The sequence below is a fragment of the Ammospiza caudacuta genome, chromosome 8 (genome assembly GCF_027887145.1).
Source record: "Ammospiza caudacuta isolate bAmmCau1 chromosome 8, bAmmCau1.pri, whole genome shotgun sequence".
Classification (NCBI taxonomy): Eukaryota; Metazoa; Chordata; class Aves; order Passeriformes; family Passerellidae; genus Ammospiza; species Ammospiza caudacuta.
In genome coordinates, this window is record NC_080600.1 from 25364114 (window position 1) to 25376324 (window position 12211).

The 12211-nt window shown below is 36.4% G+C and overlaps 1 protein-coding gene across 1 annotated transcript in view; it reads right to left on the reverse strand.

The window, feature by feature from the left end:
• B3GALT1 (beta-1,3-galactosyltransferase 1) overlaps positions 1 to 12211 on the reverse strand; it is a 95595-nt gene that overhangs the window by 41924 nt on the left and 41460 nt on the right. The window contains exon 2 of the mRNA XM_058809505.1: positions 8831 to 8934. The gene's annotated coding sequence lies outside the window, so the exon portion shown is untranslated. The remainder of the gene's footprint in view (positions 1 to 8830; positions 8935 to 12211) is intronic.

Below are 12211 nucleotides of genomic sequence, written 5' to 3' on the forward strand. Positions count from 1 at the left end.
CCTGAATAGGATTATAAAATACTAAGAATCTATGAATGCTATAGCTTTGTTAGTAATAGGATTACTAAAATTCTGAGGGTTCTATAGAATTGTTCTATAGAAAATATGGGAGGTGACAAATTTGGGGAATGCTGAATCAGTGCTGAAATATTTGCACTAGGAAAATGCCAAACTAAGTTTACAAATATTTTGTGTTCATTAAGAATAAAGGTATATGGGTATATATTCAGATTGGGTAATATAGAAAGATAATACTATTAACCAGTCAATAATGCCTCTTCCATCCATTTTTCCAGACCTTTGAATTGTGGTCCATCCTGTAATATGGAGTTAGACACTCTTGACCAGCTACCCTGTAACCTTACCATGCCTTTGTCATGTTTGCTCAGTCAGCTAATAGTCTTTTTCAAATACCTGCTGCTTCCTTTGACAGAGAAGAAAATACCTTTGTGGTTTAGGGGTGCAGGCTTTTGAGTAATGAAATTTCTAATCTGTGTGCATTTAGACAAATGCGATGACTGATAAATGTGGGAAATACACAAGAATTATAGCCCACTGAGAAACCTAAACATCCAGTCACTGGTGTTGGTGCCTTTTGCTTAATTGCTTAATTATTCTAAATGCTGTGTTGCTCCTGAAATACACACTGAAAGTGAAGGTCTTAGTGGTTTAAATTTTTATAGAAAGGATGTGTAATGGCTGATTCTTAGCACTTCAACTGACATAATCCTCTCATGCAGTGGGCAAAGTTTGATCCTTGGAACCACTGATTTGCATGGCTTACTTATGCACTAGCATGTAGCTAGAGGTACAATAGATGTGCTGTGGAATGACATTATAATGGCAATATAAAACTCCAGGTACCCTATTTAGACAAACAGAACTTTCAAATTAATACCTTGGTACTACATATAGAATGAAAAGAAAGACCTTTTCCCTAATAGTATGTACAAAACCTGCTATTTTAACTGCTAGCATTTGCAGTAAAATGAAACCTAATGTTGACATAGCTCTGAAGTAAAAGAAAAGATGACCATATCATTTGCAGGTATTGACTAGTGTGCATTTAAATGACTTGTAGATTACATTCCTATGAATGTATTCTACAACAATTCTAGTTGGTTTATGTTTCTTTAGGTTTAAAAAGAAATTCCCTTCATCTCTATTTCTAGTCTGTTTGCAAACAATAGAAATATGCCTAAATGTGAAAAAATTAAACCTTTCCAGTAAACATGACGACACATCTGCCAGAAGCTGCCCTAGGGTAGGACATACATTATGGTTAGCCACAACATTATCAAGTGTTTCTAATCAATGCTTTTGTTCTGAGTTACTGTTCCATTAGTGATTTTTGTGATATTAACTCAACTTTTTGGGTCAAGGTGCCTATGGAGACCTTAAAGTTTCAACAATTTCTGAGCAATTAATAATGTATTTGTGCAAATCAGGAATTTTGGCTCTATGGAGACATGAAGTAGCATTGCAAGTTTGAAATTAGAAAATAGTGAACCAAAATTTTTATATCCAGGTAATCCAGGCAAGTCAAGACAGATGAAAAATGTTAAATATTCCCCATTCCTAATCTCACTGTTCACAAAAGTGTCTCAGCACTACCTTCAGCATCTTCAGTCACTGTAATAGGAAATGTTTTCCTTCATTGCCTATCATGTCCTGATGCAATTTTAATTCTACAGTGTAGTCAGTCCCTTTAAAACTAATGTGTCAGATTGTTTTCTTCAGAATTATTAGACCTGGGATATGTGCTTAAGCCATTTCCATATAATGGTAAGAAGGGCTTATGGAGTCTGAGGTACTTGATAGCTTCAGTGCTTGGAATAGGGATTGAAACAACATAATTCTCACAGCAAACTGGGAATAAGCAATGTTTGTGCACGACTTAATTATTAATTAAAGAGAGCTTGAAACTGAGGGTGTTATTGGTGAATGGTAATGCCCATCCTTGGCTACCGTACCATGTTTGCTGCCTGGGTGGGAGTTTGAAGCAGGATTCTGCATGGGCAATGCTGTGAGTTTGTCATTGTTCTGCCCTTTGGTTATTTCATCCAGAGATGCTGTGATACACTGTGCATTCAGAATGGCACCAGATGCAACAAGAATTAAAATGAAATTGTCAAACTTTTTTTAAAAAATAGACACTTTTCAATTTCCTGGAACATTTGTTGATACTCTAGGGGAGGATATATCTTCTGATAGTATTTCATCAAGGTTGCTCTGTAAGTGTAATGTAATTTATTCTTGTGTTTCAGGATCATTGTCTTGCACTGTCCAAACTACTTAGGCTTTAGACTTCATCTTTGAGCTTACATAGTAGGAGACATTAAGAGCATTGATAAGGTTCATTTCATACCTGTCATGGAATATTGATAAGTTATGGTCTTGTGCCTTTGCAATGCACAGGAAGTTATGGAATGAATTAAAGATCCAAGTTCTGTTAGACCATTTTTGTGCTAGCTTTACTGAAAAAAAAATAACCATCTGTATAGAATTAAACATTCAGTTGCACTTTTATCCATAAAACTGAAAAGGTTCAGGGATGTACAGTTATTACTACATCTAAAATATGTCATTAGTGTCAGTGTTGAATTGCTTCAAATTCTTTTGTTTTTTCTGGAATTTTTCTTTAAATAGGATTTTTATGTGTGTAAGGAAATATTAGATTTTCCATGTGTTTGGATTTTGAAATATTTACTGGTGGTAGTAAAAATGCTCATTATTTGCTGAAAAGCAACAGCAGCTGTAGTCCTGTGCAATAATTTCACCATGGTATTTGATTCAAGATGAAGTAAAAAGCAAATTAGTCATGTGTACAATTTTTTCTTCCATTACTTTGCCTCAGATGCTTTATCATATATTGCCAGTGCATGTTCTCCTAAGTGAAAGCACTTAGTAGTTCAACATATCTTAGCCTGAGGATATTCATCTGGCTATGATGGATACACAATACACCTGTAAGGAAATGTCAGCTGGTTTATATCTGAGCTGATGCATAGTTGAATTCTTATCTTTCTTTAGTGTCACTTTACTTGGGCCAAAATAATTTTGTATGGAAACTGTTTTACAGCTTCTGTGGAATGAACTTGTGCTTTTGATTTGTTTTCAGATAAGGTGATCTGGGTTAGTAACTGTGAAAGCTGCCTTTACCTGGCACATTTTATGGTCCCTTTGTCAAGATTGAAGAGATAAGGAAAGCAAATCTTCAGGGAACTACTAAACATGCAGAGTTTTTTAGATTACTGGTGAGAGATGAAGTGGGTAAGTTTGATCCTCATGATGTAGTGTCTGTTCTGTAAACAAAGAAAATGTCTCATCCACAATGTTTGTTTGGACATTTTCCCCAAAAGATGTTTTCATTTATGAAAACCTCAGAAATTTGAATGTATTTTGTACCTTGGCAACCAGAAGATGTGCAGGCACTGTCAGAGAAATGCTGATCCTACATTTCACTATCCTGTCTTTAATGCAGAGGATGCAGTTATGCTGTGATGTGCCTTTTACAGAGACATCAGGGTACTTTTTACAACATGGGAAGAAGAAATAAAAGATTCAGCAGGACAGGAACTTATGTTAGTAGCCAAAACAATAAAATCTGTCCTAGAAGTGCCACTTTTGAGCAGCAGTAATTCTAACAAAGACATATAACTACTGTTGATCAGTTTTTACATGAATAGATAGGGATATAGGATAGTCCTTTCTAAGGTGAAGAATGGGGAAAAGGGGCAATGCTTAATGACTCCTGCTGGCTGACAAAATGCTGTATATAAATGAATAGAAAGGAGTAATCACTGTTTGATGTGTTGCTAGGGTTGTTTTTTAAATTTTTTTACAATTTCGTCTCATCTGTTTCCTAAATTTGTTCAAAATATGGAACCTTTTGAAATCCACTTGTAAGTGGTGTGTATACTTATCCTACCATTCACTAAAAGGATTGAGTGTACCTCTTGTACCTCTTGTTTAAAGCTTTGAAAATGTACCCTCTAGATACTAAGCCTCCTTTCTTTTTTTTTTTTTTTTTTTTTTTTTTTTTTTTTTTTTTTGCAAATTGATTGTCAAAGTCATCCATATATATGCAATGAAATTATAATGTATGAACAGAGATGGCCTTATGCTGTCAACACTGCTCTGGCCACAAGTTCAAAACACAAACTGCTGTGAAGAAAACTGGCTGTGTCCCAGCCAAAACCTGAGCAGTGTCTGAAAGGAAGGGACAAAGCCAGCAGACAAAGAGTTAATCCAAAACAGGTTGCAGTACTGGCATGACCAGAAAAGATCAAAGCTACCAAGCAGTTGTGTGTTGTTACCTATGAGTGCTTTGGCACAACAAGGAAAGGAACAGGCTGGCCATTAGTGTGGTGTATTTCAGTGTGCCACCAGTGGTTATCATGGATGAATATGCAGCCTTGACTCTGCTGAGAACTGGGCCTATCTATGGTTCTGTCTTGGACATTTCTGCAGTTCTCCTTACTATATAAGAGCATTCAGTGGTTGTTTTGCAAGTAAGGATATCAGTATCCTCTGAACTTGAATAAATAAACCAAGGAAATAGAGTTTCTTCCTAGGAGATCTGACACTTGAGTGAAGTGAAATGTCACGTCTTTGCTCTGCAGTGGAGGTATCCCCATTTTTGTGAGCTGAAGATCAGTGCATGTTGTTTGCCTACCAAGCTGAAGAGCAATTCCATGCCAGACCTATGGCCCTCTGCAGAGGGCTAACCCTCCCCATACATACATAACTGCAATTTTAGTGTATCTCCTCAAGTTGCCATTGTGAAACTGTAATGGGTTTATTCTTTTAATGCCTTGATTACAATAGATTAATCAGTATCATAGGGACAAGGCACAGCCAAGGTTGCCATCTCTTTTGCCATGCTTGTGGCATCTGGACTGCTGTTTATAACTTTGAGAAGGTGCAGAGTGAGCTACTGATAATGTTGAATGTGATGGTGCAGGAGTTGAAAAGGGAGAAAAATTATCCCTCTGATCACTAATAAATCCAATTTAACCTTTCCAATTTATTTTCCTATCTTTCAAAAGCTATGTAAACACATTGTCAACATTTCCCATTTTTTCTTTGAATCCAAGCAAGTAGCTGGTTTGTTGCATCTCTCGCCTTGAGGATTCTTCTCTTTTTCTTTGCCAGGTTCTCCAAGTCATCATTCACACAAGTTGCTTGATGTGATTACTGTTCTGTTCTCACCTCCAAGATGCCATTTAGTTTGAACTTGAACAGGAAATTTTCCTTTTTGTAATGTAAGCTAAGGTTATTTCAGTTTGTTTCCTTCTTGCTACTCCCCCCTCCAAGGTTTGTATGTTTTTGAAATCAGCCTTCTGGAAGAACATGAAACACCACAGACAATCGCTGTGTGATGAAGTTATTTGTCAGTGAACTATAATTCTGAAGTGTAGTTTTTAGTTAATTAAATACTATAAAATACTATAAAATGCCAAAAACTGCTACAAGCCCTGCTATTTTGAGATCAAGTTCCATCTCTTTGAGTCTCAGTTTTTGAAATTATGCAGATTTTCTGCATTAGCAATAAAGTTTAAAACCAAGAATGAATGAAAAGCACGTTCTGATCGGTTAACCAAGGAAAGCTGGTAGTTTAGCAGCTGTCTACAAATCAAAAGTCGTAGAATAAATTTTCAGGTTGTGGTCTCATAGTGTTGAGTAGTTTGAAATTAAATAATTGCTGCTGTAGCTATTTGAATGAATTTTCTGTGATCTAATTTTAAAGCTTTAGCTTTAAATGATCATCTGCATTCCTCCTTTACCATGCTCAGTGCATCCACTTAGACTTAGTTACATAATTCATTTTGCCCTTGCTTTAAGGTAGACTGATGTGATAGTGCTGTTGCACTGAATCAGGAAGTTAGGACTAAGAATGAGTGATTTGTTTGAAACTCATGTAAATGCTATTTAGGTTAAAGACCAGCTGGTGTGAAATTGGTCTCTGAAGGCACATACTAGGACTGATCTAGGCTGCAAGTGCCTCTTGCTGCCATTCAGGGTTCCATATATTTGTGCAAATATTCTGCACTTCAGGGTAGCAGTATATGGCAAACAGGACATGTGCCCTGGGTTGTTTATTCCACCCTAGGCTCTGGTTTTTTGCACATTGTTATATGTTCAGTTGTTTCGGTTTATTTTTGTCGCAGAAAATGTATATGCCAAACTGAAGTGGTTTAGAGTAGTCCCTTTAAAGGTAAAGGGTAGGGGGAAGGGATAATGCTTACTGCTGCTGCTGGCTGGCAAAATGTTGTATGTAAATTAATGTATTTTGCCTTTTTCTGTGGATAGATGGTATTTTAGGACAATCCTGAAGGTATTTCTTCCCATTATGATTTTTGTAAAGCAGCACAGCAAATTGTCACTTTGTACACTGTTCTAATGAAACACGGTTTTTGGCTGCTGGGTTGCTGTGCAGCACTAAGTGTGAATTATAGCTCAGTGCTGTATCCTGGTGAATCAGTGTTTACAAGTCTCTGCAATAATACAGATCAGATTTCTGAGTGACCCTGCCTGTGAAGAATAATAATTTCAGGCATCTTAATCTCCCTTCCTTTAGCACAGGTGTCTAAAAATAAAGGCCATGGTTGTGCTTAATTTTGTGAAATCCAGTATGCAACTTTTAACTTTGCTGACTTCCTTGGGTCCATCCAACCACCTCTTCCTCCCAGCTTGCAAAGAAAATATTTTTCCTGACTCAGGTCTGTTGCAGTCCTTCTAAGGGTTCTTTCCAGCTCTGAGTGGCTGAAGGGTCTTATTTTTTGTCCTTAGCCAGCCTTCTTTTGCTGACATATAAAGAGTTGCTATTTGCTCTGAGAAACAGCTTGTTATGCACTTCTGCAGTGACTCTGGGGAACATTACTGTCCAAATAGAGGAGCTGAGGTACACTTTGAAACTGAGGAGCTTTAACACCACCTTGGCAGGATTGATTCAGCATATTTGAAATTCCAATCTCACTGCTGACCCTTATATTGTATGAGTTTTGGGGTCTGAACTTTAGCCTTGGATTAAACTTGTTTCTGAAATTATTTTTGAAGCAGGAGAATAAAATTATGTTAAAAGAAACCTTATATAAAATTCCTGGGAAGGAATGGATTAGGTTGCCAAGTACTCCCTAAGCCTCTGGTTTTTCAATTATGAATAAGAAAGCAATATGAGCAGCACCTGACTTGCTGATCTGTCTTCACTTAAAAGTCAGAGCTCAGGCATTAATTTAGAGGTCTGAATGCTTTTTTTCACTAGAGCCTTTACAATTCTACCATTCACAGTTAATATTGGTACTCTGCAAGGCAGGTGATTTTACTAGAGAAAGAATACATCAAGGCTCATTCTGCTTTTAATGGAATTAGTAGAAGTTTTACTGTTGCTTGTAAAAGGAGGAAGATTAGACCAAAAAGATCTATGCGTTAAATATGAATCTGTATGATAAAGATTTAGTCACACCATTTGGGGTATGTTTAAAAAAGGTCGCCTCTTTCTAGGGCATTGTCTTGGTTTCAGTCTCTCCATAATTAGTTTCTATTTATGGAAGAGATTGAGATAAGTAGCATGCAGATGTCTAAAAGATAAATGTTTTTGCATGTGTTTTCTTGCTTTATCTTTATGCAAATGCTTAATTATTAATGCTTTTTAAAGACCACAGGAGGTATACAGACTTAATTTTTTTTTTTCTGTATGGTTAGTAGCAGCAGTTTAGTTCTTTGCTTTCATTTGTAAGTATTTCAAACTCTGCCTCAGAAAGGAAGAATTGACTTTTATGTATTTAAATACACATAAAGATTAAAAGACTTGCAATCCTCATTTTTCAGTCACCTACATCATGATAATGGATCCGCAATATGAAATTTCTACAAAGTGCTATTACCATAATTTGTTTCTATTTTTCAACTTAGAAAAACATTTCCAACCTAAATTCTTACCATATATTTTCAAGTTTCCTGACAATATAACCACTTCTGTATCTCAAGAGGTTATGTAGTTTATTGCTTTTGACTCCAAAAAAAATCTTTCAGGCAGTTGTGCTACTGAATTTTTAGTAAAATAATGTATGGCATAAAAAAAAAGAAATTAGAAATACAGTTACTACCACCTAGATCAGTGTTGTGTGTTTAAATGTGTCTTCCTATGCACTGTAGTCTGTATGCTAGTATTGAGTATTCTATTCTGTTTAAATTCAGTATCAGTTAAAAGAGCTTTGTAGTACAAATCAAATGTAACTATTCCCTTTTAATGTGATGCCAATAGTGAAGTGGTAAATGCATAAACCAAAGTATTTAAGGCATGTAGGTATTCAAGGTGCCATGTTAGTGTGGAAATGAAGGATACCATGAAGAGAGGGACTTATAATTAAAGTGTGAGCCATTTTATAGAGTAACAGCAACGTCCCTTCTTGATCTTCAACTGACCTCGTATATCACACTGCCTTAAAGATGGGATAATAATGGAAATAGCCTTGGCTTATAGTTTCCTGTAGAAGAAATGGGTTTTAGTACTAGCTTTTGTATTTGTGCTATGCAGAACTTCATTAAATTCATTTCAGCCTTTATATTTTATGTTCCATTTTGGATTGTAAGTAGGGAGTGCTTTCTTTTCCTGTTAAACACTTACATTTAGTGTAAAGAGTGAAATCCAAATCTTTAATCATTAACAGGCCAAAGAACTGTTGAAGAATAAAAAAAGTCAGTCAACACAGTTTAATAAAAGCTATATAATCAAATTACGTTATATATTAGTGTGCATTTTTACTGTTGTAATATCTATAAAATCGAGGCAGTCTATAAATCATAAAATTATGTAGGTACTTACCATTTTAAAAGCAGTATCAAGTGGAATTGGTGAAAATCCCCAGGGTGTAATCAATAGTTGTTTAAAATAATGAGCCTTTATGGTATTATTTCCTAGTGTACCATCTGAAATCAGAGGAAATTTACTGACAGTTGTATATTTTGTTGAAAAAACCATTCCGACGTATATTAACCACAAAATCCATGTCTGTTGCCTTCTACAGAGTACAAGGAGAGTGATTATTTTGAAAATGTCTTTTAGCTGGGTTACTAGGTAACTTACACTGTGCCACATGAAAGAGTTTGGACTGCATTTTGTGAAGCTGAATTCCAGTGCAATGAGTGAAGGAAACAGATGGAGTAAGAGGAGAGCAGATGGGTATCAAAAAAACTACAGCTGCCGTTTTCAGTACCTGTGCATTTACTGCCATAAATCAATTTATTTTCATTTACTGAAGAAGGAAAATCATAAATTATTAAGCCAAAGCACTACAGGTCCCAGAATCACTATATGTTGAAAGCATCTATTTGTAGTAGTTAATTCGGGTCCTAAGGGAGCTACATCTGAGAACAAGTTTCTGTGGATAAGAATGTCACCACCAGTCCAGTCATTTTGTTCTGCCAGGGAGATTTAAATATCTCTCATCCTGTGGTGGGGAGGATTAGTTGGTTATTAGTTACTGTGTTGGACAGCTTTAATGTTTTCCTTGTGGACGAGAGGTGGGCTACTCGAGTGCTGCAGTGAGTGCTAATGGACTGCTCTGCCACAAGGCTTCAAGCAGGCACCTGAACCTACAGAGCCCAGAAGCAAGGCTAAGAGTGCAGGAGGCCACTTTGCTCCTGCAGCAGCTTTGCATTGCAAGACATGAAAAGGTGGTTGAGGAAATCAAAACACTATTACTGTACATATCAATACACCACCAGCCCTTATTTGCTGTGTGGCACAGCTGCTGTCACATACTTGACCTTGACCCAATTTGATTATCCCTGTGGTTAAACAGGAAGTTCAGCTGAGAGTCATCATTTCCCTCTGCCCTCACCCTGCTGGTTACTGCTAGCTTGTTGCTGATCCTCTTGAATTTTTATATGTGCACCTGTCCATTAGAAACTGGATGGTGGCTGTCCAGACAATTTGCATTTATTTTGGAATGCATTGCAATTAGTGGACTTGGAAAATTGTAAAATGCAAATAGAAATCACCCTTGTATTAGAAATATGTAGGAAATGGAAGAAATTCAGGTCAGAATGTGTAATTGCTCTCTATCTTGTTGAATTTATATCAGGGAGTTTTATGCCTAGAGGCACTGCATGAAGTTGCCACTATATTTTGGTGTAACAGAGGCAGAAGTATGAAAAGGTCTGTAACTTGGAATTGGTTTTCTGTGACATTTTTGTCACAGTTCCTTTTAGATTTTACTGAGTAGTTTGAATTTAAAAATTCAGACTATTTTCAAATTTGGAAAAAAAATTACTGCTTCATTTTCTAATTGAAAAAACAGTAGGGGTTAGAATCACTACTTTTTGTAATGCAACATAACTGAAATACAGTATTTTCTGGTCATATGTAAAAAGATTGGTTAGGCTATGGTCCTCAATCTATTTAATGTAATTTAGAGCCTAATGTGGTAAACCTTGATGTTTTTAACCTTTGTTAGCTGCTTGTAGATTACCTTCCCAATATTGTCTCATTCAAGGTGAGCATTGTAGTGCTAGCTGTTTCCCATTCTGAGTCTGGACTACAGCCATCAACAACCCTGTTTGAAATGCATCATCTTCTCACACTGTTAAGCACATTTCTGTTGGATTGGGATGTAGCCTATGCATTGGGCAAATAGTTCAGAAGGGGTGTGATGGGATGAAAAGGATGCAAGATGATTTGCCTTCATTTCATAATTGAAGTGGAAGAGAAATCAGTGGTTGGTTTCATTCAATTAAGAAATATTAGCAATATCAATCCATTTTCAGAATAGCTCTATTTATGCAGATTCAAATATACTAGATTTTATTAAACTTTTGAGTTGAGAATCATAAATGCAGTTGGCATTAGTTTTTTTCAGTGAGGCATCTTACAAAATTCTGCCTCTCCATAGTAATCGAGCTGCTTCTGCTTCCCCACCAATCACTCACTTTGCAGTCTGAATTTGAAATAAGTGTGAAATATTTCTTTTAAGCAGGTAGGCCATAAACTGTAAACTATAGAGCGTTTTTAAGCTATGCATCCAAAAGAGTTTAAAATCTTCACCAGTGTCAAAAGAGTGAGAAATTATTTCTGATTTTTGTAGTTTAAAGATGGAAAGGGATTAAACTTATTCGTTCTAAAAGTATAAAATTGCTTTATGAATTAAACTCAGATTTGTATTTACAATTCTTTGCTGTAATTATTTTGAAAACATCCTCCAACACCCAAAGTAGTGACTGTTAAATTCCTATTAAACATAATGGCCACTAATGAGTCTGCCCTAATAGGTAACCTTCAGCCCACTGAAATCTGTCAATGTTGGGTCAGGAGCATCTTGATGCCAGTATGGAAGAGCAGTGTAATTATTTTGGTGTATAAAATTAGACTCAAAGACTCCTGGGAAAGGAAAAAGGCCATGCTGCTGTCAATACTCTCATCAGTAAGTGATGTGCAATTTCATTTATGTATTTGATTTGTATTCAGCCCAGGCTGAGATTGCCATTTCTGAAACTGCCTGATCATTTTGAATTCCCTGGAGGGAATGCATTTAGAAAAGACAGGAATCTTGCACAGTGCTCTTGCTGATGACAAAATCTGGGCTTCTTGCCCTGACATACAGACTGTAAGAATGTGTATGTACAGCAGAGAAGAGGGCTCTTTCAAAGACCTCCTGGCAGACCTCAGCTATTATGTGCTGAAGACTGTTACCCAAGGACTCAGACTAATCTAAGTTGCAGCAGAGGAAAGCTCTCGTAATGGTCAAAACTCAAGTGCTTGGTCTTTTTAGAATTCTACCCACTATGAAGGATGGAGTGCTGGTTTAAATGTTTCTTGGAGCTCCCATCCCTGTGGGTTTGGTTACACTTCTGCTCAGGGAGAGTCCGTACATTTTAGCTTGGTAAGGTAGTACAAGGTGGCTGTGAAACAGCTGTGGGACACAAATGGGAATAAATGCCCAGTATTCACTGGTTTTGGAACATCTATCAAGAGTCCAGTGTCCAGCACAATTCCCATATTTGTTTCTTCCTGTATTTTTGTCAGGCATTCGATCATTTGTAGTTAAGTAGAGATTCATCAGGTGATCCAACAGTTGAAAAAAATGTATTCTCAACATTATGTGCATACAATATGTGTGAATTAGTCTAAGGGACTAGTTAGTAACTTAACCAAACAGCAGATTCAATTATGTATATGAAATTAGAATTTTATATTTAAGCTGTAGGT